Source organism: Palaemon carinicauda, unplaced genomic scaffold (assembly GCF_036898095.1).
Source record: "Palaemon carinicauda isolate YSFRI2023 unplaced genomic scaffold, ASM3689809v2 scaffold262, whole genome shotgun sequence".
In the NCBI taxonomy this organism is placed as follows: Eukaryota; Metazoa; Arthropoda; class Malacostraca; order Decapoda; family Palaemonidae; genus Palaemon; species Palaemon carinicauda.
In genome coordinates this window covers 108,706-134,714 of record NW_027170268.1, presented here as the reverse complement: position 1 = coordinate 134,714, position 26,009 = coordinate 108,706, and the positions used below count along the sequence as shown (strand labels likewise).

The 26,009-nt window shown below is 45.4% G+C and overlaps 1 long non-coding RNA gene across 1 annotated transcript in view; it reads left to right on the top strand.

The window, feature by feature from the left end:
• LOC137636261 (uncharacterized) overlaps positions 1 to 24,816 on the top strand; it is a 36,122-nt gene extending 11,306 nt beyond the window's left edge. Inside the window, exon 3 of the long non-coding RNA XR_011043010.1 lies at positions 24,674 to 24,816. This is a non-coding gene — a long non-coding RNA (uncharacterized lncRNA). The remainder of the gene's footprint in view (positions 1 to 24,673) is intronic.
• The last annotated feature ends 1,193 nt before the right edge of the window (positions 24,817 to 26,009 follow it).

Below are 26,009 nucleotides of genomic sequence, written 5' to 3'. Positions count from 1 at the left end.
ATGGTATATGGCCTTGACGAGTTATCACTTAGACGGTCTCCCATTCACAGTGTTCAACGCCAGGTTGATTTTGATGAGTCGCGTCAGAGAGTTTTGGTTGACCAGTTTGCATTTTCTGGTCGCGGGGAAGAGTGTCGGCGTCGACAAGTGGACGAGACGCGGCAACAATTTGAAGTAGTGGATCGCCCGCGGCAACAACTTTTGGACACGGCGCGTCAAAACATTGGTTTACAGCGGCGACATCCTGACTCCTTTGATCGCTCGCAGCAACAGTCCTCGGACTTTACGCGACCTCGCGGCGATCTTCAACAGTTACCTTCTGATTTCAAGCGTTCTTCTGTTCAACAACAGTTGAATTCTAAGCGGTCTAAGCAGTTGTTGGTTGAGGATGATCGTCTACATGTCCGTGTTTCGCATCAATCTACTTCTACTTCTCCCCACCAAATTGACTCAGATGTTGGCCTTGACAGGCAGTCCCATCCAGACGTTGTTCCTTCGGTTCAGGCTGCAGCTGTTGCTGCACTGCCAGAAGACGAACCAGAGGAAAAGTCGGATGAGGATAATCCTATTGAGGAAGTCTCTGAGAATGAGGAGGAGAAGCATTATCAGCATGCTGTGGACCTTCGCAAGTTTATGCTTATTTTGACTGGAATTTTCCCGGATTCTTTTACCCCTGTGGCCCCTCGTTCTCCGCCTTCTGAATTCATCTTAGGTAAAGCTACTAAGGTTCCAGTTTACACCAAGATGGTTCTTTCTCGATCTTCTAAGCGGGCCTTGAAGTTAATGGGTTCTTGGTTGGACTCCAAGAAAGCTTTTGGCAAGACGGCCTTTGCCTTTCCTCCCGCTAGGTTAGCCTCTAAATCTAGTGTGTGGTATGAGACTGGTGAAGTGTTGGGCTTGAGTTTTCCTTCGTCTGCCCAAGGGGATTTTTCAAGTTTGGTAGATGCTTCTCGTCGTCTTGCCTTAAGGAAGACGAAGATTTGGTGGTCCATTCCAGAGTTCGACCATTTGCTTAAAGGTCTTTTCAGGGCCTTCGAAGTTTTTAATTTTTTGGACTGGGCTTTGGGGGCTTTGAGTAAGAGGGTCTCTGATATGACGGAAACGGACACTAGTGGTTTGGTTCATTTGATGTCCTGCTTGGACAAAGGTGTGAGAGATGGCTCCAACGAACTTGCTGCCTTGTTTACAGCTGGAATTCTCAAGAAAAGGGCCACGATGTGCTCCTTCCTCTCCGCAGGAGTGTCTCCCTATCAGAAGACAGGCCTTCTTTTCGCACCTTTGTCTAATTCTTTATTTCCTCAGGATTTAGTGGGCGAGGTGGCTACTGCTCTCACTCAGAAGGCCACACATGACTTAGTTACTCATTCGACTAGGAAAGTTTTGCCTCCGTCTCTCTCCTCTCGAAAACCTAAGGAATCTTCTTCTGGGTTTCGTCCTCAGTCCTTTCGTGGGAAGCCCTCTGGGAGAGGCTCTTTTAAACCAGAAGGAAGGAAACCTAGAGGCAGAGGGGGCAAGTCCGGCCGAGGTAAAGTCTGACTGCCCTCTCCTTCAGACAGCAGTGGGGGCCAGGTTGACTCACTTTTGGGAGGCTTGGGAGAGGAATGGAGCGGACCCCTGGTCCGTCCAGGTGTTAAAGGAAGGCTACAAGATCCCCTTCCTGACCAATCCTCCTTTAGTCACAGATCCAGTGGATCTTTCGCCCAAATACAGAGAGGGTCCCAAGAAACAAGCCATGCTTCTACAGATGTCTCTTTTATTAGAGAAACGAGCAATAGAGGAAGTGCAAGATGTTACGTCTCCGGGGTTTTACAACCGCCTTTTTCTAGTACCCAAGAGTTCCGGGGGGTGGAGACCGGTTCTGGACGTAAGTGTGCTCAATGGTTACGTCAAAAACTCGACGTTCACCATGGAGACTCAGAAAACAGTTCTGGCAGCTGTGAGGAAGGACGATTGGATGGTCTCTTTAGATCTTCAGGATGCCTATTTCCACCTTCCGATTCATCCCAGCTGCAGACGTTATCTGAGGTTCATGGACGGAAACAAGGTCTTCCAGTTCAGGGCTCTTTGTTTCGGACTTTGCACGGCTCCTCTATTGTTCACCAAGATCATGCTGAACGTGGCAAGCATGCTGCATTCGAGGGGAATCAGGGCCTCTCTGTATCTGGACGATTGGCTGATAAGAGCCTCCTCAGCCGATTGTTGTTTGAAGGACCTCAAGATGACTTTGGATCTCTCCAGAGAACTGGGTCTCCTGGTGAGCTCGAAAAAATCACAACTCATTCCATCCCAGGAGATTCTTTATTTGGGGATGGAGATTCACAGTCGGAGTTTTTGGGCTTTTCCGCCGTCGGTGAGAATCCAAGCAGCCCTCCTAAAAGTACAAACGTTCCTGAAGAGAGATCTTTGCTCCGTCAGAGATTGGATGAGCCTTCTGGGGACTCTCTCGTCGTTAGAGAAGTTCGTGACCCTGGGGAAGTTGTTCTTGCGTCCTCTTCAGTTTCATCTCAACCGCCATTGGAAGAAAGGGGACAGCCTCGACAGGGATTGCATTCCCATCTCGACTTCCATCAAGTCTCATCTTCAATGGTGGAACAACGAGCCCAGACTGAAAGAAGGCTTGTCTTTACTTCAGAGGAACCCAAACCTCGTGTTGTGTTGCGACGCCTCCAACTCGGGGTGGGGAGCCACTCTAGAGAAGCAGGAACTTTCGGGGACTTGGACGGTAGAGCAAACCTCTCTCCACATCAATCAAAAAGAGCTTTTAGCTATTCATCTGGCTCTCATCGGCTTCGAAAAGCAGATCAGGGGCAAGGTAGTCCAAATCAATTCGGACAGCACGACAGCTCTGGCCTATATTGCGAAACAAGGCGGGACCCACTCTTGGCCTCTGTTCGAGATTGCAAGACTGCTCCTCATCTGGGCGGAGGAAAGGAAGGTGACTCTTTTGACGCGGTTCATCCAGGGAGTCAACAATGTGAGCGCAGACAGACTCAGCAGGAAAGGTCAGGTTCTCTCCACGGAATGGATTCTGCACCCGGACATCTGCAAGAGTCTGTGGCGGTTATGGGGTCGACCTCTCGTGGATCTCTTTGCCACCGCGAAGACCAAACGACTAGAGTGTTATTGCTCTCCGGTTCCAGATCCCGAAGCTTTTCACATAGACGCTTTTCTGATGAACTGGTCACACATGGAGGTTTATGCCTTTCCTCCGTTCAAGATCCTTTACAAAGTGATTCAGAAGTTCGTTTCACACGAGGAGACCAGAATGACACTGATAGCTCCGTTCTGGCCGTCAAGGAGCTGGTTTCCAGAGGTACTGGAATGGATGGTGGATGTCCCGAGAAGCCTTCCCATGAGACCCGATCTTCTCAGACAACCTCACTTGGCCCGAAATCATCAAAACCTCCGAGCTCTACGTCTGACTGCCTTCAGACTATCGAAAAACTCGCTAGAGCTAGAGGATTTTCGAAGAAGGCAGCCAAGGCAATTGCAAGGGCAAGAAGGTCTTCAACCATCAAGGTGTATCAGTCCAAGTGGGAGTTGTTCAGGGAATGGTGTAGAACTAACGCGATTTCCTCTTCCAGTACATCGCTTTCCCAAATAGCAGATTTTTTCTTGGACCTTAAAACTAAGCATAACTTCTCGTCATCAACTATTAAAGGTTACAGGAGTATGTTGGCGACGGTTTTTCGACACAGGAACCTAGACCTTTCTGATAATAAGGATCTACGAGATTTACTTAGGTCTTTTGATACGACCAAGATGATTCAAACGGCTCCCATCGCCTGGAATTTGGATGTTGTCCTTAAATTTCTCATGAGTGACAGATTTGAGCCTTTACACTCGGCTTCATTTAAGGACTTAACCTTGAAAACCCTTTTTCTAGTTACCCTCGCCACTGCGAAAAGAGTTAGTGAAGTTCACGCTTTAAGCAAGAACATTGGTTTTCGGAATGGGAAAGCCATTTGTTCTTTGCAACTGGGGTTTCTGGCCAAGAACGAAAACCCTTCTCGACCATGGCCCAAATCCTTCGAGATTTCTAACATTTCGGATTTGGCTGGCGATGAATTGGAAAGGGTTCTCTGTCCAGTTAGAGCTCTACGTTGTTATGTGGACAGAACTAAGAATCTGAGAGGTAACTCAGACGCTCTGTGGTGTGCAGTTCGGAAACCCTCGATGCCCATGTCCAAGAATGCCTTGTCTTTTTTCGTTAGATTGTTGATTCGAGAAGCTCATGCTCAGTGTGATGAGTCGGATCAGAGGCTCCTCAAAGTCAAGACACATGAAGTCAGAGCGGTAGCGACTTCAGTGGCCTTTAAACAGAACCGTTCTCTGCAAAGTCTGATGGATACAACATTTTGGAGAAGTAAGTCTGTTTTTGCATCCCATTATTTGAAGAATGTTCAGACTCGCTATGAGGACCTTTTTACGTTGGGTCCTTTTATAGCTGCTAATGCGATAGTAGGTGAATGATCTACCACTACGTTCCCTTTTTTCCTAATACCCCTTTTCTATCTCTTGGAACTCGTTTTTTATGGTTGTTTGTGGAGATTGGGCGTCAGTCTTCCGCAATCTTTGATTTGGCTAGGTGGTCATTTTGTTCCTTGAGTGCACCCGGAACAAGGGTATTGGTTGAGGTCCTGTCATGTTATAGGTGTTTGTACCGTTTGACAGCTCCTAGAGATTTTCAGCCCGAGTGGATTACTGGATCTCTTAAGGATAGCGGACGAAATGAGGCAGAGTATCATTGCTGTCAGCTTCCTTATCAGGTGAGAACTGCTTAAGTTTATTGTATGTAACCCTTAAGTGAATTTTCTGTATGTAGCTGTCTCTGACCCGCCACCAAGGGGTGTCAATCAGCTCTTTTATATAACCAGCGGGTAAGTTTTATATTTAAAAATGATATTTTCATAATAAAATAAATTTTTGAATATACTTACCCGCTGGTTATATAAATTTAACACCCTCCCTCCTCCCCTCTAGAGACTACCTATGGTATGGCTATGAGGCATGGAAGAACTGGAGTTGGTGTGTAGTTCCACCTGTTCTACCGCTAGGGTGCGGTTGGTACACCTGGCGTATCTTCGATAGCGCGAGATTTGAATTTTCTGCCCTGGCGTCAGGGACTTCAGCTCTTTTATATAACCAGCGGGTAAGTATATTCAAAAATTTATTTTATTATGAAAATATCATTTTATGAATAGAACTTACCTGGCAGTTATATATACATAGCTAATTATCTCTATTTCGGCAGAATTTTTCTAAAACTAGGCAACCGCCTTGTGGTGGTTGGGTGGTAACACCCGTTAAAGGGTGGTAGGAGGAATCATTCCCGTTTTCTGTTCTTCAGTTCATCTCTGCCGGCCGGATCGACAACACGTTGGTCCGTCATTAAGAGTTTTTCTTCACTTTCCCTGCTCGGTGTACCAGTCTGCTTTTTTGGTGAAGTACTCTGATTTGGGGTTTTGGCGATCGTTGTATTTTGTTTTCTCTTAGTTTTTTTTTTTTTTTTGCTGGTTTTCATTATGAGTGAAAAGAGTCATTACCGTATCTGTGCGAATGAGGAATGTAAGGTGAGACTACCGAAAATGGCGGTTGATCCTCACACTGTTTGTTCTCATTGTAGGGGTTTTGTTTGTGCCCTTGATAATAGGTGCGGGGAATGTAAGGTTTTGGATGAGAAAGATTGGTTAATTATGAAGCGCTATGTGCGTAAGCTAGAGCTCGATAGAGTTAGGAGAGCTTCTAGGTCTAAGTCTAAGTCTGTTAGTGGTAAGGAAGACGAACTTAGCGTAGATTTATCTATTGATCCTATTATTGATTCCTCTTTGGAAGTTGATCCTTCCCTTGAGGTAGTAACTCCTGCACCTCCTACGGGTTCCGTATCTACGGATGACCCTCGGTACGCTAGCCTGGCGGCCGAGTTGAAGGCCATTAAAGAACAGCTGGAGGCCTTTAAAGGTAAGGAAAGTGAAAGTGCTTGTGTTAGTGCAGTGGAGGTGGCAACCGACCGAATCTGTCATACCCCTAGGCCTAGACCTCTACCAAGCTTCCAGGACCAAGGGAGAAGGTACGTCGATGACCGAAAGGGGGTGAGAGGTACGTACCCTCGGTCAGCCGTCGCCTCAGACAGTCCTGTTGTCGATTCCCAGGCTGCTCTTGACCGTCACGGGAAAGACAAGTCGGATGTGTTGTTTTCTTCTCCGAATTCGTCCAGACGTAAATGGAAGTATGAAGCTTCAAGACCTACTAAGAGGAGATGGAACCGCGACGACCGGTCTCGTTCTTTCTCTCCCGGTTCTAGCAGTTATGAACCTTGCCCGTCGGAGGATGATTTCGACTCCGTGCCTGTGAAAAGGACGAAGCCTGCTGCCGAAGATACGAGTGTTATTCGTCAGCCCCCCCCCTTCGGGTCCGCAAGACCCAACTGATGTTGCTAAATCCTTTATGTCTGTCATGCAGGAACAACTTTTGACTTTAGTACAAGCCTTTAGCCGCCCTCACGCCCAGTCTGACAGACGTAAAGACGACTCGTTGCCGATTAAGAAGTCTGCCTCTAAGAGAGAACGGAGTTCTTCTTTAAAGAAAACTTCTCCCTCTCTACGCCAGGATGAGGAATGTGTGCTTTCGCCAGGCGATACTTCTTCGCGATACCAGGGCGATACGTTTTCTCGTTCTCGATACCTGGACGATACCTTATCGAACGACGCTGCTTCTCGTTCTCGATACCAAGACGATACCTCCTCCCGTTCGCTTCGACACGACGATACCTCCTCTCGTTCGCTTCGCCACGACGATACCTCCTCTCGTTCGCTTCGCCACGACGATACCTCCTCTCGTTCACGGCGCCACGACGATACCGACCCTAGTTCTCGACGCCACGACGATACCGCCTCTCGTTCACGATGCCACGACGATACCGCCTCTCATTCTCGCCGCCACGACGATACCGCCTCTCGCTCTCGACGACAGAACGACTCTGCCTCTCGTTCTCGGTCCCAGGGCGATACCACCCTGCCTCTTCGGGACGATACTGCCTCTCGTTCCAAGGATTCTTCTAGCGCGGGACTCCAGGATGCAACCCGTCTTTTGCAGGATGATGCCTTTGATTTGCCCTTGTCGGGTTCTAAGGATCCTTCTCTTTCGAAGGATATTGCAGATGTGGATCAGGCCCTCGAGGATGTTTCTGATGACGATGATAATCCTGCCGACGCTGTGGGAGATTACAAAGTTCTCTCTCGCTCCCTTCTTGAACTTTTTGGAGAGGAATTCCAACCTGCTGCCCCTCAATCTCCTCAGTCCCAATTTAACAGAAAGAAGGCCAAGAAACAGTCGGCCTTCATCAAGATGAAGCTGTCTATCTCCGCAAAGAAGGCTCTCACGAAGATTGATGACTGGATGATGGAGCGGAGACAAACAGTTAAGACTTCCTTCTCGTTTCCACCAGCTCGTCTTGCTTCAAGAGCGGGTATGTGGTATGCAACTGGAGAACCTTTGGGTCTGGGAGTGCCTTCCTCCTCCAAGGGTGACTTCTCTGGTTTAGTGGACTCTGCTAGAAGGCATGCTCTCAACTCAGCCAAGGTCATGTGGTCAATGTCGGAGCTGGATCATCTCGTCAAAGGTATTTTTAGAGCCTTTGAGGTTTTTAGTTTCCTAGACTGGTTGCTTGGGACTCTCGCAAGGAAAACTGAACAGATGGATGGATCTAGGGACCTTACCAGCATTATGTCCTGTATGGATAAGGCCCTCAGAGATGGGGCGAATGAGTTGGCTGCTCTGTTCTCAGCTGGGGTCCTAAAGAAGAGAGCTCTGCTTTGCTCTTTTGCTTCTAGGTCTGTTACCAATGCTCAAAAGTCTGAGCTTCTTTACGCCCCCCTCTCTCAACATCTTTTTCCCGAGTCCCTGGTTAATGACATTACGCGTTCTCTGGCCCAAAAAGCCACCCAAGACCTTTTATCTCGTTCTGCTCGTAAGCCCTTTGCAGCCCCTCCTTCGTCTTTGAAACGGGAGGAAAGGAGATTCCAGCAGCCCTTTCGGGGCAGGACTACTTCAAGATCAGATTTTAGGGGGAGAAGGCAAGATTCAGGACCAAGATCTACCAGGGGTTCTTTCAGACCTCGCTCCAGGAAATGAAGTTCGTCTCCTCCAGACAGTAGGCGCAAGACTGTCAGGTTTTTGGCAGTCTTGGAAGAGGAGAGGGGCGGACACCTGGTCCCTCTCAGTCATCAAGGAAGGATACAAGATCCCCTTTCTGAAAAAACCTCCTCTCGCAGATGCTCCGCTGGCCTTAGTAGCCCGGTACTCAGATCCTGGGAAACAGAAGGCCCTAGTAGACCTTGTCAACCAAATGCTAGACAAGGGGGCGATAGAACCGGTTCGGGATCTAGTCTCCCCAGGTTTTTACAATCGCCTGTTTCTGGTCCCCAAGAACTCGGGCGGATGGAGACCCGTCCTGGATGTCAGCGCTCTCAACGTATTTGTGGAGAAGACAAAGTTCTCCATGGAGACGACTCAGTCGGTGCTGGCGTCAGTACGTCCAGGGGACTGGATGGTGTCCCTCGACTTGCAGGACGCATATTTCCATGTCCCCATCCATCCGACTTCGAGGAAGTACCTGAGGTTTGTAATGGAGGGCAAGTGCTTCCAATTCAGAGCTCTTTGCTTCGGTCTCAGCACGGCTCCTCAAGTCTTCACCAGGGTAATGGCGAATGTGTCAGGTTGGCTGCATCAGGAGGGGATAAGGATATCCTTCTATCTGGACGATTGGCTGATTCGTTCACGATCGAGGGAGAAATGTCTGGAGGATTTACGGAAGACTTTTATGATGGCTCAAGATCTAGGCCTGGTCATCAACAGGGAGAAGTCTCAGATCAGACCGAATCAGACTATTCTCTATTTGGGGATAGTTCTGAATTCAGTTCTTTTTCGGGCTTCTCCCTCTCAGGAAAGACAGACCTAGTGTCTCGTAAAAGTCAGAACTTTCCTGGACAGGAAGAGATGCACAGCGAAGGAGTGGATGAGTTTGCTGGGGACTCTATCCTCCCTCGAACTGTTTGTCTCTCTGGGGAGACTCCACCTAAGGCCTCTTCAGCACTTTCTTTCGAAGACTTGGAACAGAAAGATGCAGGAAGACTCCTTTTCCTTCCCCATTCCAATAGAAGTCAAGACTCTTCTGAAGTGGTGGCTGGACCCAACCTTGTTAGGGGAAGGGATCTCCTTACACAAGAAGAACCCAGACCTAGTGTTGTTTTCAGACGCATCAGAGTCAGGCTGGGGGGCAACACTAGGAAGCAAGGAGGTCTCAGGCTATTGGGAAGGAATTCAGCTGGGATGGCACATCAACAACAAGGAGCTGGTGGCCATTTTTCTGGGGCTAAAGGCCTTCAAGGACTTGGTGTCTGGGAAGATTGTGGAGGTCAACTCAGACAACACCACAGCTCTTGCTTACATCAGGAAGCAAGGAGGGACTCACTCTCTGTCTCTCTTCGAGACAGCAAGAGAGCTCCTTCTTTGGGCGAAGGAGAACAGGATAAGCCTGCTGACGAGGTTTGTTCAGGGACAGAAGAATGTGAGGGCGGACATGCTCAGCAGGAAAGGGCAGGTCCTTCCCACAGAATGGACCCTCAACCAACAGGTCTGTCAGAGTCTCTGGAGGCTGTGGGGGAGACCCCTCATCGATCTTTTCGCCTCCAATTTATCCAAGAGGATCCCCATCTATTGCTCCCTAGTTCCGGACAGAGAGGCAATAGCAGTAGACGCCTTTTTGATGGATTGGACGGGGATGGACACTTATGCTTTTCCCCCGTTCAAGATCATCAATCTGGTAGTCAGGAAATTCGCCCTCCTCGATTCGGGACGGATGATCCTGATAGCTCCATTCTGGCCGATGAGGGAGTGGTTCACGGAGGTGGTGGACTTGTTGATGGACTTTCCAAGAAGCCTCCCTGCAAGTCCAAATCTGCTCAGACAACCCCACTTCGAGAGATATCATCAAAACCCCCTCGCTCTCAATCTGACTGCCTTCAGACTATCGAGAAGCTCGTCAGATCGAGAGGCTTTTCAGCGCAAGCTGCGAAAGCTATCGCCAGAGCGAGGAGGGTCTCTTCGCAGAGGGTCTACCAGTCCAAGTGGGAGACTTTTAGGGCTTGGTGTAGGAAGCACAAGATTTCCTCATCCACTACCTCTGTGAGCCAGATTGCGGATTTCTTGTTGTACCTCAGACAGGACGCTAAGCTAGCTGTGTCCACTATCAAAGGGTACAAAAGTATGCTCTCTTCCGTCTGTCGGCATAGAGGCTTGGACTTGTCTCGCGATAAGGACTTACATGACCTCTTGAAGTCTTTTGAGACGACCAAGCAGACCCAGTTAAAGCCCCCTTCTTGGAACCTTGATGTGGTTCTTAAATTTCTGTGCACCAAGAGATTTGAGCCCATCTCACAGGCTCCCCTTAGGGAGGTTACCAAGAAGACCCTCTTTCTTTTGGCCTTAGCAACAGCTAAAAGAGTTAGTGAAGTCCATGCAATTGAAAAACAGGTAGGCTTCAATCTGAATGGGGCAGTTTGTGCCTTGAGATTAGACTTTCTCGCTAAGAAAGAGAACCCTTCTAAGCCCTGGCCGAGGACCTTTGAGGTTCCTAACTTGACCAACCTAGTGGGTCAAGAGCAAGAGAGGCTGCTCTGTCCAGTACGAGCCCTCAAGACCTACTTGTCTCGCACAAAAAGTGTGAGAGGCTCTTCTAGCTCCCTGTGGTGTTCTGTGAAAGATCCTCAAAAGCCCCTTTCCAAGAACGCTTTATCCTTTTTCCTGAGGGAAGTGATAAGAGAAGCGCATCTCTTGTGTGAGGAGGAACACTTCGGACTTTTAAAAGTGCAAGCTCACGAAGTGAGGGCCATTGCGACCTCGCTTGCTTACCGCAAGAACATGTCGCTCCGTCAAATTATGGATGCGACATTCTGGAGGAGCAACTCTGTGTTCGCCTCTCATTACCTCAGAGAGGTGAGGGTGGATTATGAGAAATGTTATACCTTGGGACCATACGTAGCTACGGCTTCTGTATTAGGCAAAGGAGTTACTACCTCCCCTCAACCTTAGTTTTGTTTACTTGTACATAGGTTGGTGTATTTTTTATTGGTTGTCTGAGGGCTTCGACTTGTGTACAGTCACCTCAGTCTAGTTAGATTATTTTTATCTACTTTGCAAATGTTAGGTGGTTGGTTTGGTAAAGTTGCGGTTTTTTATTTTGGGCAATAGGTAGTCCTGAAGTCTAGTCAGATTGTTGGTCTCACCCCGTTGACAGACTCGATTGAGTGTTTTTCAGCACTGCAGGTCACATCCTGGCTGACACTCCTAAGGGAAAGCGACTCAAGAGGCAGGAACCTTTGAAGTCAGCTACCTTAGCAGGTAAGGAATCAAGGTGTTTATTTATCCTACAACTTTTTTGGTTGTTTCCCCAACGATGTTACTGTCTATCACCCTCCTCCAAGTGTGTTAATCAGCTATGTATATATAACTGCCAGGTAAGTTCTATTCATAAAAATGGAGTTTTTATGATAAAACAAAGTTTTGTGAATACTTACCTGGCAGTTATATATACATTCGAAGGCCCACCCACCTCCCCTCAGGAGACAGGTCGGGCATAGATGAACTGAAGAACAGAAAACGGGAATGATTCCTCCTACCACCCTTTAACGGGTGTTACCACCCAACCACCACAAGGCGGTTGCCTAGTTTTAGAAAAATTCTGCCGAAATAGAGATAATTAGCTATGTATATATAACTGCCAGGTAAGTATTCACAAAACTTTGTTTTATCATAAAAACTCCATTTTAAAGAAACATTATCTATGTTGAGATCCAGATGTAGAGTAGCAACTGCCCTTGAGCCACTTACAATCATACTTTGAGTTCTGTGGTATGAAGGGAGTTAGCTTTGGTGTCAAAGTTGGAAAGAAAGTTTTGAGAGCTGGGAAGAAAGGCAGGGATAATGCTGACGAAGGGATTCGGGGACAAGACCCTTCGGATTTGACGTTAATGATGGGCTTGGTGTCCCATAATAGTCTTGCCACCCAATCTTGGACCCAGCCTATGCTCACCACCCATCGGGAATATTGCTTCCGCGCCTAGGCTATCTAATGCGGGTCATACCGTTGACAGCCCTAACCCCTCGACTGCGATAGCTAATCTTTCAGAGGAATGAGCAGCTCGACATTATGATAAGAATGGGATTCACACCTTGTTAAGAGTTTCTAAATTGCCGGAAACTGGCTTAAATCTTTGGGAATGGCATGCTGGAAGGAGAGAGCAAATTACCTCTTCTCTAACCATCCTTTACATTCAGATCTTCCTGGACAATTCCATCCTGTTCGTAATACTAGGCAGGCAGTTATTCTAATAGCCAGGCATTCTCCATCTTGAGGCTCAATACTATACAGTATTCTAGAAGTTTTATTCCAGCTGTGACCAAGTTGTGGAATGAATTTCCTAATCTGGTGGTTGAATCAGTAGAACTTCAAAAGTTCAAAGTTGCAGCTAATGTTTTTATGTTGAACCGGCTGATATAAGTCTTTTTATAGTTTATACTGTACTGTATATGACATATCTGTTTTGACGTTACTGTTTTTAGAATGATTTATTGTTAATGTGTTCTCATCATTTATTTATTTACTTATTTCCTTTCCTCGCTGGGCTATTTTTCCGTTGGAGCCCTTGGGCTTATAGCATCTTGCTTTTCCAACTAGGGTTGTAGCTTAACCAGAACTGTGGCCTCGTGTCTTCTCCCTTCTTATTCTCTCTTAGAAGTGGAACGATCGTCGGACACCCTGCTCTTTAGGCATCTCCACTTTAAGTTCACTCATCAGAGGTTAACTAAATTTATAGACATCTATTCAACAAGACCTTATACTACAGTACTTGGTAATTATTGTACATTATTGAACATCTAGTCCTGTCAGTTGGATCCACAGGTTCCAGGAGTTTTGCCAGACGAAAGGGCTAACAACTACAGTAAGTCTCCAGTACACATTTGCCGCCTTGGCACATTGTTCTTGAGTCTTCCAAGTGCAGTTAAGACAAGCCTCAAGTCCTGAAACTGGTGAAGAACATTTTAGAGAATGGTCATATGAGGAAGTCTAGCACTCCATTTATCTTGATAAAACGACCAGATTTTTTCTGTTCCAAGCATCAAGGCTAAGTGGGCATTGTTAATGTAAGTGCTACAGCATATTGGCTTGAATCTGGGCAAATCTTCAGTGGTTAGAGCACCGTACACCTCTTTATTATTGAGAAACAAATGGCCTCAGAGAATTGGTGGAACTAGGATGTGGACCTCCAATTTACGAGGAAGGCTTCTTTGAGTTGGAGCCTGTCAATCTGCTGGTCAGAATTCAATGCTTGGTAGCCCTTTCATCTGCAAAGGTAGTAAGTTAGTTACTCGGTCCAACGGTTAGGTAGGCTTTTCTGCTACTCGAGGTGTTTACTCCTTGCTTTGCGAGTCCATGGCCAAGAACAAATTCATTTCATAGGCTGTGCTGGACCTAAAAATACCTTCTTAACAGGTTATTATGCAATATGATCCTGGAGAACTGAGGTCCTTTTGAAACTGAACATTGCATTGAAGTTTTAGGGATCGTACGGAAATACGTTCTGTGGTGTTGGACTTTCTTTACAACCCTTATATAAAAAAAGGAGCCTTGGCAGTCTTACTCGGGTCTTCTATCATCACGAGGGTATAAACACTCAAGAGCTTGCATTGCCTAAAGTGGAGGGACCACATTAAATTTCAAGAACTTTTCTTTTGATAAAGCGTCAGAGGTAACTCAGTAAAATGCCTCATATTTTTGCATGCATTATCTGTTTAAGGTAGAGGCAGAGTTTTGGGATGGCTGGTCTCTAGTACATATAGTAGTAGGGGAAGACATATTCCAGTAATGGTTACAAAGTCCAGAGTAGAAAGCGAGTGGTAGGAATAGGAATAATTTAGAGAAAGATATTGGTTTCACTTTGGGCCCATTATGGTGTGGTATGCTGAGGACAGAGAACAATCTTGGAGGTTGCTCACTCAAGGCACTGTTAGCGGTACTTTCTATGACCGTTGGGTGCGTGTGGAACAATTCTCGCATCCATGCCTTTAATAAGAATACTCCAAATGCAGGACTGTGCAAATATTTAATCACTCTAGATTTATCAGCTAAATATGTTGTCTTTGAAAGGTTTCTTGGAAAAAAAAACACTGTAGCAATCAAGGGAAGAAAAGTGAGGCTTTATATTGTCAAATCTACACCAGGAAACCAAGGACTATAATAGTCTTTTATTAGTAATGCTGAAGATATTTCAAGGTGCAACCCTTCTTGGAAAACAGATTGCTACAGCCCTTATAGTTCTGATAGCAAGGCAGTATGGAATAGATAGAAACTGAAAATAACTACCAAAATTACTATACTTATTACAGTATATAGCATTGTGATTGATATTTTTATTGACTTAAAAATCTATTTTCATTAATTTTTATTAAATTTAATTATGGTAAACATGCTGGCAAGCTTGGAGATGTAAGTGGTACCTCTACCCTATAGGTAGTAATATTCGTGACAGAAATATCTTTTACGGAATAGTATTGGAATATTTATTCCAAGATGATGTATGATATAGTTGAATAAGAAATGTCATGGGACCTATAGTTCAGGAATCGGAGCCTCCCTCCGTAGATAACGTTTTGACATTTACAATTGATGATGTGTCTTTAACCTCTCGTGATGTGTGCCAAAATTTTCAATATTTAACTTAGCCGGTGATTATAATAGCTGCAGCTCTGCTGCTCGACAGAAAACTCTACGGAAAAAATCCGCCAGCGATCGCTATGCAGGTAGGGGGTGTACTTCAACAGCGCCATCTGTCGTCCAGATACCCAGTACTCATTGTAAACAAAGAACTCAATTTTCTCTCTGTCGTGCTACCGGCAAGACCTACTAATTCGCTGTTGCTAACTAGATTTGTTTTCACAACTATTTGGTGAAGTACACTATTCTAGTTTTGAGCTTTCGCTGTGCAGGCTTTCTCTTCAATAAATCCTTGCATTCTTTTTTTGATTACGGATCATTTGTTGATGACTTTGGATAGTTTTTGAATTCCCCTTTGACCAATTCAAAATGGCTGACCCTTCTCAAGTCCCAAAATTCAGGAAGTGTAATGCTAGGGACTGTTCAAGGCGTCTTCTGAAGGCCTCTATCGATCCTCACACTGTTTGTTCCAATTGTCGGGATAAAACCTGTCAATTGGAAGATCGATGTGAGGAATGCGTTGGGCTTTCGGAATTCGATTTTATCGAATTCCAAAAATATACACGTAGGCTAGAGAGAGATAGAGTCAGGAGAAGTTCCTCTCGTTCTGTTGAATTTTCCTCTCCTCATGCCCCACAACCTATTCCTTCCCCTGTAGTGGTTGCTCCGAATCCCCCTTCTGGCACTCAGGAACCTTCGATGGCTGATATGATGCGTGCCATCCAAGCTCTGGGTGAGAGAGTTGAGTCCCTGGCTAGTGACCGTAACCAGCTCATGGCGGACGTCAAGGAGCTGAAGTGTAAAAGTGCAGTGGGAAGTGATAAAGTGAGTGATAGTGTTGTGGATAGTGTTGCGCTTGAGGGTTCGTCTGTTCGTGCCTGTCGTCCTCCTAGTCCGGGACCTCTTGCAAGCTCCCAAGTCCAGGGGAGAAGCAATGTCGTACGACCAATGGGTTCGAGAGGCTTTAATCAGCGAACAGACGTTCCCTCCGTGGTTTCGGGCGTATCTACCCAAGATCGCCCCTACCACACAAAGACGAGAGAGCCCATTTATTCCTCGTCTGTGGAAGAGGTTTCTCGCAAGAAACCATGGACCAAGGTCTCACGACCGTTAAAGCGCAAGTCGGTCCCTTCCGCGCAAGTCCAACGGCCCAGCTGTAGCCACTGGGTCAGTTCGGACTCGCGGCAGTCTTCCGATGACTGCTCACCTCCTAAGAGAGGCAAAGCGGTACCGCCTCAGACAGTTACACCGTCTGTCGCCGCACCTGCTCCTGCAGACCCTAAGTGGTCTTTGCTGCAGAGCATGCAGTCCCAATTAACGTCTCTGATGCAGGACTTTCGTGCGGAGAAGGTTGCTGCTGCACCGGCTAGTACAGCCTCTTGCCTACAACCAACCACACACTCGGTTGTGCGTCCTGTGGACGCTGAGGCGACCTTCTTGCGCACTCCAGCTGAGAGAGTCCCGCCACCCATGCGTTCCAGTGTGCCCTGCCAGCCGCATGTTGACGTTCGCGAGGTACAACAACCGTCAGAGTTGTTTTGTTTTGACGCGGTGCGTCAACCTCCGCAACCCAGTGTGGTTGCCACTGCTCACCCACATCAGGCCAGACAGTCTGGAGTAGACGCTGTGCGTCCCCGCGCTGCTATGGTTGTTGCCAGCTCACAGACTGGGCAACAGTTCCATGACGTTGCGTCCGGTTCAGTCACGCATGCACCCGTGCGACCGGACTCAGCTAACCAGCCGTTACCTACTCCATTGCCGCTTCCTCCTCAATACTCGGACGATGGACTTTCTGATGACGATGGTGCTGCACACGTTGATGAACCACATTCGGATCTTGACGAGCCTAAGTCCACGCAACCCTCTTTGGACTTTAGGAAAGTTTTAGCTCTGTTCAAAGAGATGTTTCCGGACCAGTTTGTGTCTGTGGCTTCGCGCTCTCCTCCGTCAGAGTTTGTTTTAGGTATGCCGTCATCCTCGCCTGCCTTTACTAGACTCGTCCTCGCACGCTCGTCCAAGAGAGCTTTACGAGTGATAGGAGAATGGATGCAGTCCAAAAAGAGTCTAGGGAAAACAGCCTTTACGTTTCCCCCTGCTAGACTCTCTTCTAGATCGAGCGTCTGGTATGCCACGGGAGAAGTTCTCGGCTTGGGAGTTCCTGCCTCTGCCCAAGGAGACTTCTCAAGTCTTGTAGACTCTCCCCGCAGGCTAGCCATGAGACGCTCAAAAATATGTTGGTCATCTTCGGACCTAGACCACCTTTTGAAAGGGATATTTAGAGCCTTCGAGGTCTTCAACTTTTTAGACTGGTGTCTGGGAGCTCTTAAGCAGGAAGATCTCTCCGACAGAGAAGGAGACTTCCTTGCTCATCATGTCCTGCATGGACAAGGCCGTACGTGACGGTTCTAATGAGCTTGCTGCATCGTTTGTGTCCGGAGTCCTCAAGAAGCGTGAGAACCTTTGCTCTTTCCTGTCAGCTGGAGTGACACCTTGCCAAAGATCCGAACTTCTGTTTGCTCCTCTTTCTAAGTGCCTCTTTCCAGTGGACTTGATTAAGGAGATTGCTGCTTCTTTGATACAGAAGGACACTCATGATCTGGTTGCGTCCTCCGCTCGCAAAGCCACCCCTTTACCTACCTTGTCAGCTAGACCAAGGATGGACACTCCAGCGTCCCGATTTATTCCGCCCTTTCGTGGCAGAGCCTCCAGCAGAGGAGGTGCTCGTGCCGAAGGGAGACGTGGAAAGAAGAAAGGAACCAAGTCCTTTAAAGGCAGAGTCTGACTGCCAGCTTCTTCAGACAGCAGTGGGAGCCAGACTCAAGAACTTCTGGCAGACCTGGAAGAAGAGAGGCGCAGATGCACAATCTGTGAAGTTGCTCAGAGAGGGGTACAAGATCCCGTTTGTACGAAAACCCCCTCTAGTAACGTCTCCCATCGATCTCTCTCCCAGGTACAGAGAGGAAGACAAGAGACGAGCCTTGAAACAGGAAGTGTCTCTCTTACTAGAAAAGGGAGCGGTAGTCAAAGTCCTGGACCATCAAACCCCGGGCTTCTACAACCGTCTCTTCTTAGTGGCAAAGAAGACAGGAGGGTGGAGGCCGGTGCTAGACGTCAGTGCGCTGAATGTCTTTGTCACAAAGCAGACGTTCTCCATGGAGACCACAAAGTCCGTTCTAGCAGCGGTCAGAAGGGAAGACTGGATGGTCTCTTTAGACCTAAGGGACGCATACTTCCACGTCCCCATCCACCCAGACTCCCAACCTTTTCTGAGATTTGTTTACGAAAAGGTTGTCTACCAGTTTCAAGCCCTGTGCTTTGGCCTAAGCACAGCTCCTCTTGTGTTTACGAGGCTGATGAGGAATGTAGCCAAATTCCTTCATTTAGCGGACATCCGAGCCTCCCTCTATTTGGACGACTGGCTTCTAAGAGCTTCTTCCAGTCGTCGCTGTCTGAAGGATCTAAAGTGGACTCTAGATCTGACCAAGGAATTGGGTCTCCTTGTCAATTTGGAAAAGTCTCAAGTGGTCCCATCCCAAACTATTGTGTATTTAGGGATGGAGATTCACAGTCTAGCTTTTCGGGCTTTTCCGTCGGCCCCCAGAACAAGCCAAGCCCAGTTATGCATCCAGAACATGCTGAAGAAGGAACGATGTTCAGTCAGGCAGTGGATGAGTCTGATAGGGACACTATCATCCCTGGAACAGTTCATATCGTTAGGAAGACTACACCTCCGTCCTCTTCAATATCACCTAGCTGTTTACTGGAAAAAGGACAAGACGCTAGAAGCGGTCTCGATCCCCATTTCCGAGAAGATGAAGTCTTGCCTGACTTGATGGAAGGACAGTATCAGCCTCAGAGAGGGTCTGCCCCTGGCTGTTCAGACTCCCAACCACGTTCTCTTCTCGGACGCATCGGACACAGGCTGGGGCGCGACATTAGACGGTCGGGAATGCTCGGGAACTTGGAACTCGAGTCAAAGGAAAATGCATATCAACTGCAAGGAGCTACTGGCAGTTCATCTGGCCTTGAAAAGCTTCAAGTCTCTTCTTCAAGGCAAAGTGGTGGAGGTGAACTCGGACAACACCACGGCTTTGGCGTACATCTCCAAGCAAGGAGGGACCCACTCTTTGACGTTGTACGAGATCGCAAGGGACCTGCTCACCTGGTCTAAAGGTCAAAACATTTCGCTAGTAACGAGGTTCATCCAAGGCAACTTGAATGTCATGGCAGATTGCCTCAGTCGGAAGGGACAAATCATTCCAACAGAATGGACCCTACACAAGGATGTGTGCAAGAGACTTTGGGCCACATGGGGCCAGCCAACCATAGATCTCTTCGTAACCTCGATGACCAAGAGGCTCCCAATATATTGCTCACCAATCCCGGACCCAGCAGCAGTTCATATAGATGCCTTTCTCCTAGATTGGTCACATCTAGACCTATATGCATTCCCCCCGTTCAAGATTGTCAACAAGGTTGACGTTAGTTGCTCCCTTCTGGCCCGCGAGAGAATGGTTCACCGAGGTACTTCGATGGCTAGTGGACGTTCCCAGAACTCTTCCTCTAAGGGTGGACCTTCTACGTCAGCCACACGTAAAGAAGGTACACCAAGGCCTCCACGCTCTTCGTCTGACTGCCTTCAGACTATCGAAAGACTCTCGAGAGCTAGAGGCTTTTCGAAGGAGGCAGCCAGGGCGATTGCTAGAGCAAGGAGGACATCCACCCTTAAGTCTACCAATCGAAGTGGGAAGTCTTCCGAAACTGGTGCAAGTCAGTATCTGTATCCTCGACCAGTACCTCTGTAACTCAAATAGCTGACTTCCTTTTATACCTGAGGAAAGAACGATCTCTTTCAGCTCCCACTATCAAGGGTTACAGAAGCATGTTGGCATCAGTCTTCCGTCACAGAGGCTTGGATCTTTCCAACAATAAAGATCTACAGGACCTCCTTAAGTCTTTTGAGACCACGAAGGAGCGTCGTTTGGCTACACCTGGTTGGAATTTAGACGTGGTACTAAGATTCCTCATGTCAGAAAGGTTCGAGCCGCTACAATCAGCCTCCTTTAAAGATCTCACCTTAAAGACACTTTTCCTGGTTTGCTTAGCCACAGCTAAAAGAGTCAGTGAGATTCACGCCTTCAGCAGGAACATCGGATTTTCATCTGAAACGGCTACATGTTCTCTACAACTTGGTTTTCTAGCCAAAAACGAGCTATCTTCTCGTCCTTGGCCGAAATCGTTCGATATTCCAAGCCTTTCAAATATGGTTGGGAATGAACTAGAAAGAGTCTTATGCCCTGTTAGAGCTCTTAAGTTCTATTTAAGACGAACTAAACCTTTACGAGGACAGTCAGAAGCTTTATGGTGTTCAGTTAAGAAACCATCTTTGCCTATGTCAAAGAATGCTTTATCCTATTTTATCAGACTGTTAATACGAGAAGCTCATTCACATCTGAGTGAGGAAGACCAAGCTTTGCTGAAGGTAAGGACACATGAAGTTAGAGCTGTCGCAACTTCAGTGGCCTTTAAACAAAATAGATCTCTGCGAAGTATAATGGACGCAACCTATTGGAGAAGCAAGTCAGTGTTCGCGTCTTTTTATCTGAAGGATGTCCAGTCTCTTTACGAGGACTGCTACACTCTGGGACCATTCGTAACAGCGAGTGCAGTAGTGGGTGAAGGCTCAACCACTACAATCCCCTAATTCCATAACCTTTTTAATCTTTCTCTTGAAATGTTTTTTATTGTTGTTTTTGGGTTGTCCGGAAGGCTAAGAAGCCTTTCGCATCCTGGTTGATTTGGCGGGTGGTCAAATTCTTTTCTTGAGAAGCGCCTAGATTAGAGGTTTTGATGAGGTCCTGTGGTATGGGTTGCAACCCTTCATACTTCAGATCCTAGGGGTCGCTCGGCATCCTAAGAGGATCGCGAGGCTCTGTAAGGAAGACGTACTTAAAAAGGCAGAGTAATTGTTCAAGTCGACTTCCTTACCAGGTACCTATTTATTTTATTTTTGTTATTTTGATAACTTCTAAAATGAAATAAAAAAATCCTTAGCTCATAATGATGTAAACATTTATTTCTGGTCTCTACCCACCTCCCTGGTTGTGAATCAGCTATTATAATCACCGGCTAAGTTAAATATTGAAAAATGTTATTTTGATAATAAAATAAATTTTTGAATATACTTACCCGGTGATTATAAATTAAAGGACCCTCCCTTCCTCCCCAATAGAGACGCAGTGGACCGAGGAGAAAATTGAGTTCTTTGTTTACAATGAGTACTAGGTATCTGGATGACAGATGGCGCTGTTGAAGTACACCCCCTACCTGCATAGCGATCGCTGGCGGATTTTTTCCGTAGAGTTTTCTGTCGAGCAGCAGAGCTGCAGCTATTATAATCACCGGGTAAGTATATTCAAAAATTTATTTTATTATCAAAATAACATTTCATGAAATTAACCGTTTAGTACATATTTTTCACATGCTGTTATGTAATATAATTCCTCACCGTAGTTAATGCAACCATATGCCCTTTGACAACTGTAATGTCTGTTTGTGGTTAAATAGGAAACTTGGAATATAATTTGTAAGGTATTGTATTTTTGTACAAGGAATTACATTATCATATACTTTACTTGTTGTACTTGATAGATGCATTGCAAATTGCAATAAAAGCACTAGAGAGAATTTATAAAATTGTCAATTTGTAAATGATGGTTGCGTCAATCATCGTAATTGCTGTAGTGAGTAGCAATATGTAACCAGGGGAGCTCATGAATTTGTAGCAAGCCACTCACCATCATCATCATCTCCTCCTACACCTATTAATGCAAAGGGCCTAGGTTAGGTTTTGCCAGTCATCTCTATCTTGAGCTTTTAGTTCGATGCTTTTCTATTCATCTCCTACTAGGCAGTATATCTTAGCAATCCATGTTTGCCATTGGTTATATAAGCAAGCCATTACAGAAAAAAATTCTGTGGTAAAAAGGATGGAAAAGATTATAGTAATATAGTATATAAAACTTTCACTACAATATGACCACGATTGAATAAACCTACTCTACATTGAATGTAGGATTTACGGGAAACCTGCTGATATTAACGTACACAAATATATGTAGCCTGAAACGAGGGCATTGTTCATGTCAGACCATTGGTTTTCAGGAAGCCAGTCGGCAGAGTTATGGTACCTTGGATATCCCAGTAGGTATAAATAGCGACACAGTTACTCCAATTAATTGAGTAAGACATATTCGCAAGAAAAGGAAGTTGAACTGTTCAGCTCTTGGAGGTGTAAATGTTTTAATTCAGTCATAATGTCTTTTTACATTACACAATTTTCTCTCAAATTTCCGCCTTCACAAAACCATTTGCTCATTACTCATCCTGTCATTTTGGATTTTCATGCTGCCCGTTAACTACACATAATGGAAATTAATGAAAATGAGTTTTCATTAGGTTTGGACATGTAAGTTTGGCTAAAGTGCACACAGACTTTGTACAGTACTGTATTTACTTTACTGCAATGCACAAGTAACAGTCAGTATTGTAGTACTGCAAGTTTTGATACTTTTTTTTTTTTTTTTTTTTTTTTTTTTTTTTTTTTTTTTTTTTTTTTTTTTTTTATAAATATATACTGTATTTCAAGCATGCGTTATCTGCTTGTGTCCTCAATACATGGCTAAATAATAACAACTCATCATCTCCTCCTACACCTATTAACGCAAAGGGCCTCGCAGGATTCATTGGCTAGATTCATCAAATGATAGCCAGTTCCTTTTGATGCACAGTGCCTATCTTCCCAAGACAAGTGACCCCTGCTGGTCCAATACTAATTCCAGTAAGATCATCCGCCAGGCATCAGGAGTAGTAGTCGAAGAGACAGTTTTCTCGCCTTAAACCATATCTGTCACCCTGCTGCCAGTGACTTCATCAAGATTAGGGGGTCATTTCCTCCGCACCCAAAGTTTTCTCAGCCGCTTTTATAACTGTTGGTAAACATGGATTGCTAAGATGTATCGCATCGCACCTTAAACTCAATCAACAAGCCATTCAATTTGGTTGTTTATTAAAAGTATTTTACATACTTGTTTGTTGTGGGTATGGTACATCTTTCAGCAGCTAGTACATCGTGATACAGTAGACTGAGGGAAATTAGTTCTCTGAGTAAATATCATCTTCTGCCGTCCAATCTGTTAATTCACTTGCTTTTGATGGCTCTTGTTAACTAATTCCATTTTGGGGGATCTGTTGCGTTTAGTCTCTAGCCCCACTTAACCCTTTTACCCCCAAAGGATGTACTGGTACGTTTCACAAAAGCCATCCCTTTACCCCCATGGACGTACCAGTACATCCTTGCAAAAAAATGCTATGAAAATTTTTTTTTCCATATTTTTGATAACTTTTTGAGAAAATTCAGGCATTTTGCAAGAGAATGAGACCAACCTGACCTCTCTATGACAAAAATTAAGGCTGTTAGAGCAATTTTTAAAATATATACTGCAAAATGTGCTGGGGAAAAAATAACCCCCTGGGGGTTAAGGGTTGGAAATTTCCAAAGAGCCTGGGGGTAAAAGGGTTAATTCTTACCCTTCTGAGGGACAAATATTCCTCGTTTCTTTCTCCCATCTTGCTCTCTTACCTCTGTACTCCATATGGGCCAAGTTTCTTTAATCCAATTTTAATCCTATTGAGGTGTTGTAGTCATGAATTGTCCAGCAATAAAATTCTCATTTTCATTTTTGGTTGTCTTGATCTTTTTGAGTATGATGGGATTGTGATCTCGAACGTCTTAATTTTGAATTGCTGATCATTCATTCATTTACTTTTCTTCTGTTTTAATTTAATTTCCATTTTCCTGGTGCTTATACGTGGGAACCTTACGCACTACAAGACTTACAAGATCTGTTTGTCGAATATATTCTTATGGATTTAGAGTATCACACAGCGTATTGTATTTTAATTGTCAAATCCACGTTATCAGAGCACCTAGAAAGCACGAAAGTCTTCCGTTTCTTCTTGAAAGCCTTAACCCTTTTACCCCCAAGCTATTTGGAACTTTCCAACCCTTAACCCCTAGGCATTTTTTTTTTCAAGCACATTTTGCAATATATTTTTTTTAAATTGCTCTAACAGCCTTAATTTTTGTCATAGAGAGGTCAGGTTGGTCTCATTCTTTTGGAAAATGCCTGAAGTTTCTCATTAACTTAACAAAAATATGCAAAAAAATGTGAATAGCAGTTTTTTGCAAGGACGTACCGGTACGTCCATGGGGAGGTAAAGGGATGAATTTTGTGAGACGTACCAGTACGTCCATTGTGGGTAAAAGGGTTAGTATCTTGTCTTTCGAATGTCTAGTGGAGAGCTTGTTGTATAGTTTTAGGGCTTTATGTTTGAAATTTCTAGAATCTACAGTAGATATACATCTTGGATCCAATAATTTAAAACCATTTGTAACTATGTTTGTATCTACAAAATTATTGGCTGTACAATGTTTAGAAATTCCTTTGGATTTTTGGTTGTCTGGCTCTGATAACTAATGGGTTGTTGCACATACAGTATCTAAAAAATTTCTCTAGGTTCAATAGCCAGTGTAATTCAACTAGTATTGGAGTGATCCTTTCTCAGGGTAGGACACCTTTTTATGAGTGTTGCTTCTCTGTTTATCATGTTTTGTAATTCCATAAGTTTCAGGGTAGATTGTAGTGGATGAAGTTTCAGTAATTAATTGATTCCTTAGTCTTTGATAGATTTTTTATGGTTACTCTCTCATTTACTCTGTTTTATAAGAATTACTTGTTAGCCTGTTTATTTTGAATCGTTCTGTTTGGCTAATAATAAGTGAAGTTGACTGTGAATGAACAAATACGGCCACTTTTTAAAACCTTTCTTTTCTTACAGGTAGTTCTTCAAACAAGCTGCAGGTACGAAATAACTGTCAAGAATAGAATAGCTGAGGAAGGCTACTATTCTGTACTAAGAGTTCTTCAAGTGTGTCTTCAAGAAAATCTTCTGTTTTACAAAGTTCTTTCAACACTCCTTTTGTATTGGTGTTTAGAATTTAAGTACTGTAGACATTGCCATAATTTTTTTCAGTCACCTAACGTTTTCACTTCAGTGGATACAAACTCTCGTCCTTTGATATGCGTATTATTTCAGTGAAGCTGGAAACTCTGCTGTTGAAAAATTGTATCGAGGTATCGTTAGTTACAGACAGTAAGCCACTTCTGACTTTCGCCTCTGAGCAGTATAGAAGTACTGTCTTGCTAAGTTGGCTGCTTTAATCTTTTCTCTTTACAGCGTGTTTTTGCTGTTTGCCAAATGAAGAAACAATGCTAAGTTGGCTGCTTTAATCTTTTCTCTTTACAGCTTGTTTTTTTCTGTTTGCCAAATGAAGAAACAATGTGTGGCCATATGGTCTCGCCCTGGAGTTGCGGGCCAAAAGTGCAGCACCTTCACAAGCAGAAGTTAAATTGACCCCCATTCTTGTGTTCTTGCCTACAGGGCATTTCTACTCACTCTCTTCCCCTTAAGAGGAGTGTAATGACAGGTCTTCACTACAAATTGGTTGAATACAGCAAGAGTCGGAAGAAGGCAAAGCGTGTCTCTTTATCATCTGTCTTCTTTTAGGCCAAATAAATTTGCTAGGTCTTCTTTCACCCTAATTTACGCTACAGAATGACCCAGATCTTCCCCTAGTGGTGTTTGAGGTGGTTTTGCCTGATGCCTACATGGATCAGGTGAACCCCGTCCTTCACCCCATAGCGAGCCTGACAATGTCGAGGCCATGTCCTGGGCTCTGAAGATGCTGTGGCCTTTAGGCCTCATTAGGACGTTCCAGTCTCCCATTGCCGCTACATCTGTTGCAGCAGAAGCATTGCTTGATATGACCCCTCTATCCTGGCCAAGACTACTTAGGTGCAGTTTGACAACAGGTCCTCGCCTACAGTAGTCCCGTAACCCCCTTGATATGACGATAACTCGGAAAAAGAAGTGGTTACATCCCCTTCCCTTTCCAATGCCATTTTGACCTCTCCTTCGTAAGTAGTCTCTCCGGTGACTACCCATCTCCCAGAGGTGAAATTAGAGTGCTTCTCCTGTGCCCAACGAGTGGTATGCCATTCACACAAATGTGAAAAGGGCACCACGCGTTCCCGATGGGAACAGTCACTAGTTGACAGCATTACGCACACACGCATCCTTCCGAGGCTGGATCGCCGGGGTCGTTCCGAAAAAA